This window comes from Macadamia integrifolia, unplaced genomic scaffold (assembly GCF_013358625.1).
Source record: "Macadamia integrifolia cultivar HAES 741 unplaced genomic scaffold, SCU_Mint_v3 scaffold1063, whole genome shotgun sequence".
Lineage (NCBI taxonomy): Eukaryota > Viridiplantae > Streptophyta > Magnoliopsida > Proteales > Proteaceae > Macadamia > Macadamia integrifolia.
This window is the reverse complement of record NW_024868072.1, coordinates 39,434-45,581: the sequence shown is the minus strand read 5'-3', so window position 1 is coordinate 45,581 and position 6,148 is coordinate 39,434.

The following is a 6,148-nucleotide window of genomic DNA, read 5'->3' as shown; positions in this document are numbered from 1 at the left end:
AGAATAGACATCATCATCAGAGTCTTGGAGACAATCAACACAATCACAAAGGTCAAAATACTTATGACCAGTGACTGGATCAGAGAAATAGTACACAGGGTTTCCTTGAGCATCAAAAGATTTGACAGGAATTTTTTCTTGAATCATTCCTGTAAACTGAGAAGGAAGAGGAGAAGGTAATGGTTGTGGGGGAGGAAAGCGGATTTCAACTTCACCGGTGGGGTGAGTGATAAACTGCGGATCAGTAGACTGAAGTGGTTCAACGGGAGCAGATTGGGTTGTGGCCATTTGTTGTTCATAAGCCGTGACCCAAGAAGTAGGAAGGAGACGAAAAAGATCATCTCTGGGTATTTGTCTGGGAACATAAGTAAGGCTTGGAACATGGTCAGAGTCCACAGAGAGGAAAAGAGCATCCTCATGTTGGCCTTTGGATAAATCATAAGCATGATTTTGTAACCGATAAGCCAATTGGTAGTGAAGGGTTCCTGCTAAAGCCGTAGGAGTCTGTGGAGTACCAGAAATTTGGATCTGGAACTTCAAAGCAGAAGGAAGATGGAGATCTGCTAAGGCTATGTTGAAATTAGGGTAAAGAGTGAGAAATATGGTTCCTGCATTCAAGGTGGCCTAAACAGTAGAAATCACGGCATGTTCATATCGTAGAAAGCGACTGTCAAGAAGGGCGATCCGGGAGAACACGGGAAGACCTTTCCTGCCATGGAAAGAAAGGGCAAATTTAATCGCGCCAAAATGGAGATGGGTATAACCTTGATTTTTCCAATCAGGAATTAGATTTGTTGGAATTTCCAGAGTAAACAACTGTTCTTTGTCAGTGGCAGGGATGTGATATTGATCACACAGTGAGGCCTGAACCAACTCTTTCAAAAGAGGGGTTTTCTTTCGAGGAGCAATAAGAGTCTTCCAGGAGGAAGAAGAGGGTCTCTTCTTTGGAAAGATAGTATAGGGGTTCAATAGGGGAGACGGAGTCTCAGGGATGGCTTGCTCTTCAGGTAAGTAATCAAACTCATACAGAGAATCAATAGAAGAAAAAGAAGAAGATCGAGAGGAAGAAGAAGAGGACGACGAAGTAGAGCTTCGAGAAGAGGTTGAACGGCGAGAAAGAGACATACCAGAATAAAGGCATTAAGTCCAGTATCCGATCAGCACAACTCACCGGCGACACTCAGATAGATAAAAAGATGACTAGTCGAGGCCGATCAGGACCCTCGGCGTTCAAGTTCTCAGAGACAGATCAACTCGAGCCATTACAGGGTAAAAAGACGGCCACTCCTTGGCCTGAAGACCCATCGCTCAAAGGGTTCTTTCTCTGTCACCAGAAAACCAAAACCACGAAGTAATCTGCAATAGGGCGTGGCCTAGATCGTCTCTTTACCTAGCAGAGGATCAAACCAGATGGAGCCGGCCGCCGGAGAAGGGGAAAGGGCAAGGCTCTGATACCATTCTTATCTCAGGGTGTAAGACATAAACCGGGCTCTGCCCAAACTTCATTATCAGGGCCTTTAAATAGCCAAAGCATTACATAGGATAAGGATGAGACATGTGGGACCCAAGACACATGGACTTCATATGGACGTCACATGGACACATGGACTTCACATGGACGTCACATGGACTTCACATGGTGTGGGACCGTATGTCGGGACTGTATGGCATTCATACATACATAAGGACATACTGACATACATATACTTGGCACTCACTACAGACAGTATATACTGATACAAACTGTCATTCATACTCATACAAACTGTCATACATACTCATACTAATCAGTATCCGGATCAGATGGACTACTGTCTGGGTAGAACACAGCTTTATCCACAAGCCAATCATCATAGGCATCCATCAGGGAAGAAAGGCGAGAACAAGGAAGTTGACCATTCTGATGTAGTTCCCATGCTGTATCTGTAGTATGTAGAAGGGGAGCTGGAACTTGATGAGGATAATGAAAGAGAGAATCCAGCGTCAATTCGCATAGTTCTCGCATCAAAATGTAATGTCCGACTTGAGGGGATAAACAACAATAATCCACAATATCAAATTCTAATTTTTGAAAACATTTTCTCTTGAAAGTTTATAGGAAAAAAATGGTTATTTTCTACTCTAAGCTCAAAAATTCTCCAAGTCTAAAATGTCCAACATGTAATTCTTCTTATGTCATCATCGTCGGGGGTTGACAAAATTAGGTGTCTGCAGATGGATGCTTAGTTCTCGCGGCATTGCTTTAGCCTAGCTTGGTTGCTCGGTTATGCCTGCGGGTGATTAGACCATTTGGGTGTGCCTGTGAGTGATTTGGTGACTCCGCGGTTGCACCCTGGATGTCATCCAGTAGCTCAATCAATGAGCTATAGCCGTGACCTTTAGCTTGTGGTATTCCAGGCATCCTTGAGTAGTTCAGCCCCTCGATTACTCGTATGGGTGGCTCAACCACAAGGTAACCGAGCTCCAAGTGGCTTGGCCCTACGATAGCCAAGCTATAGTTCTGAGCTGCAGTTTCTATGATTTAAGAACAACCGATCTATAGACTACTCCTGGTCCACCAGCCCTAATTTCACACTGCATGGTGTCTGTTGATCCGGCCTTGCCCCTATACGATTTGGACCTTGGGTCCATGTGCCATGGTGGTATTGGTGAGTATATTTTTACTATAACATATAACAAATGCCTCATCCTCTACCAGCTTCACTTTACTTTAGGATTAGTCTCACGTTGGGGGAGGGTATGGTAGAAAACAATAGCAACACTACCCTTTGCATTTGTACACAACAGACTTAAGGTAGATGCTTGAGTGTGGCACACTAGCCTTGTTGCATGGATAGCTTTATTAGCTTGCTCCCAATATAATTTTAGGGCGATAGAACCCTACTAGTCTGGCGGAAGCAACAACAGTGCGCAAGGCCAATGGGAATGCATGGGAATATCTTCAACGCATGGGGAAGGGGGGGTAGTATGCGTCATTTCACACTCTGCAAAGTCTGTATATTTCCTATGCTAAATTGGTAGGATTCTTTTTCTCATAATTTTATTAAAAAAAACCTCAAAGTGCTTTTTACAATTGAAAAAGAAAAAAGAGACCTTTTATATGCATTTAGATACTTCAGCTCCATGATTTTTAGGTCTCTTTGGGAGCAGTTTAGCCATATGTGTTAAAAAAAGGGTTTGGCTATTATATTTGCATTTTACCTAACAAGTTCAGGCCGCCCATAGCCCACCCCTTAAACTTGGCGATGACCAAGGGCACACATTTCCATATCTTTTCCATAAAAAAAGAAAATATATAAAAGAAGAAGAAGATTAAATGCAAGAAAAATCAGTCTGATGTTATGAGTTCCAATTACTGGTAGTGGTTTAGAAGATCTATCAAATCCTTAAAAAAAAAAAAATAAATAAATAAATGATTTAGTTTCTCTTCACCCACAGTGAAAGAGCAATTCATTTGTCAACACCTTGAATTTAGCATTGGGATTAATGAGGTGTATTTTTCGATTGTAGTATAGGGGATAATTAAGATCTTATGATGGCGGTTGAACCCTCCACCACAAGTGACAAAAACTTTTCCCAAAAAGAAATTACTTAGTTAAGAATGCTTTTGATGCTGACTTTTTATAGGTCCACTAGATTTCTTAATTTGAAGTCCATTTGATATTTTATTTTGGAAAAAAATGTTATTTGGTTATGTGCAGTATGCGTCCAAACACAGCCCCCTCAAATAACCACCCCACTCTTATAAAGAAAAAAAAAAAAAACTCTAATTAATGCCCCTCCACATGGTCCAATTGGCCTCACATTTGTGCAGGGGCTACCCACAGACCCCTTACCTTTACCTTTTTTCCTCCACCCCACTTAGCATCTGATGTTTACTCCAGTATCATATGAAAAAAAAAAGCCTCCACTTCCACTTAGTCTTGTATGGGACATGTAGCAAACCATAAAGGTCGAAGGGCCCACATAACAGCCTGGACCATTGCCACTCATATACTTCCCCTTGACTAGTGCAAGTGTAGACAACTATCTTCATCACTCCTAGATCTGTCATGGGATTCCATGTCACCATCGTTGAGGTCCTCATACATTGTCCTTCCCTCTTACAAATCTTGTGGCTTTCCTTTTTAAAGTATCACAAGGGGAGAGCTTTTGCGCATAGTTGTACATAGTTCATGCTTATATATACATCCATTACATGGAGAAGTGAGAGGGGGTGCACTGTAGTGTTGTTTTATGGTTATCCTTGTTGACAACTCGGCCATGTGGCGATGATGACGTGGTCAGATTAGGTGACGTGGATAGAAATGATGACATGGCAGTATCCAGTGTCACCAATGAGATAACAAAGCTGCTTAGTATGCATGGAATGGTTTGATATATCCTTAGTATGTGGTGTGGGTTTTTGGGTCAAAACTAGAAAATTTTTTCTATTTACACTTGGGGGCATTTTTGACAGTGAAAATGACATTTTTGGAAGATCGTTTCTTCATGAAAAAGATAGATTATAATTTATCTAGTCCAGTGCATCTGATTTTGTCACATTTTGATATCGTATAAAAAAGTTACGACATTTGTGGCAATTGAGGGCAATTTTGGCATTGAAGGTGAAATTTTTAAAGGAAGTGTTCTTCATGTAACGATACGATAAAAATCCAATCTTTCCAATGGTTCAAATTTCATCACGTTCCGATTCCGTATGAGAAAGATGCATCATTAGAAATGCCTAGGAGCATTTTGATATTTTTATATGGCTGAATCAGATGATTAGGTCTTCTGGAAAGTCATAGAGCATCTAGTTACAGTTCCAACACACTTTGTTTCATCTTGATCTGATATCGTATGAAAATAGCTATAAGTGTTTCCGTGAAACTGGTTCAAAAATCCAAACCGAAAATTCATCAGTTGCTCTCGGTGTTGGGTGGGTTTTTTGGAATTTATTTTTGAAATTTGAAGGGCTTTTGTGTAATTTCAAGATTTTGAAGGTCTAAGTTGCAGGGGGTCTTTAAGCACTGAAATATATGGAGGCAGGGGCTTGATTGTAATAAAAGAGAGTATAGAGTTGTACAATGGAGGGTTCAGATGAAGCCACGTAGGCCTTATTCTGATCTAACGGGTGCTGAACTTAGGCGCTGATGAGACGATTTAGATTCCTACACGAAGGTCCTCATTGGTGAAGTGCATCGGACATCATGGTGTGATGCCTCACCATATTGAGTCTTGATTGTGAGTAGCGCATGTGCATAGAATCTATAAAGAAATTCTCCATATCTTGATCTGAGTCAATCATATTAGATCTGTTCCGATATAATGGTCAAGATCGATGGAGCTTTATTAAAGTTAGTTGACAGCGTACCATGAAACTTGCTACACCAGCCAATCAGTGATCGACAACGCTTCTGACGATGTCAGCGTATACGTCATGATGACGTCATCTTTGACTTTGTAAGATTCAAATCTAATGGTTTAGATCTATTGTCCGTTAGTTTAATCGGATGGTTTAGATTATAAGATCTTTTAGATGAGATCTACTGTCAGATTTCACACCTGTTGCGTGCATCGCCGGTGTAGCCTACGCCAACCTCTGAAGATTCTATTTTGAGTGTTCTGGTTGGCCTAACTTCAAATGGCCATATCTCCCTCATCTTAACTCCGATTTGGGTGATTCAAGTTGGAGATTCTTCATCTTTCCGAGCTCTACACACCAAAGGGAAGAAATCAGACAGAGGGGTTTCTGAGGTGGTTGAAAAAATGAGTTGAAGCTCATGGAAGGCTAAAGGTTTGAATGAATGACTTCCATCCTCTTGCACTTCATCAATAGCCCCCATTAGAGGCTTAGGAAGCTATTGAAAACCAAGGCTACAAGCTCTATTGGTTGTTTCCAAGAGAAAAAAAAAAGAAAATGGAAGAGAATAGAAGAAGAGGGAAATAGAGAAGAAGTTTTTCCCTCTCTTTGTGTGTGTCTTGAATGCCTCTCAAGAAAGATTTTTTCAAATCCAATTAATGGAGTTTGATGGTTCTTGTTGAGAATACTATTTCCCCATTAAAGCTTTATTTACAAGGAAGACTAGAAGAGGAGAAGTAGAGAGAGAGAGAGAGAGAGAGAGAGAGAGAGAGAGAGAGAGAGAGAGAGAGAGAGAGAGAGAGG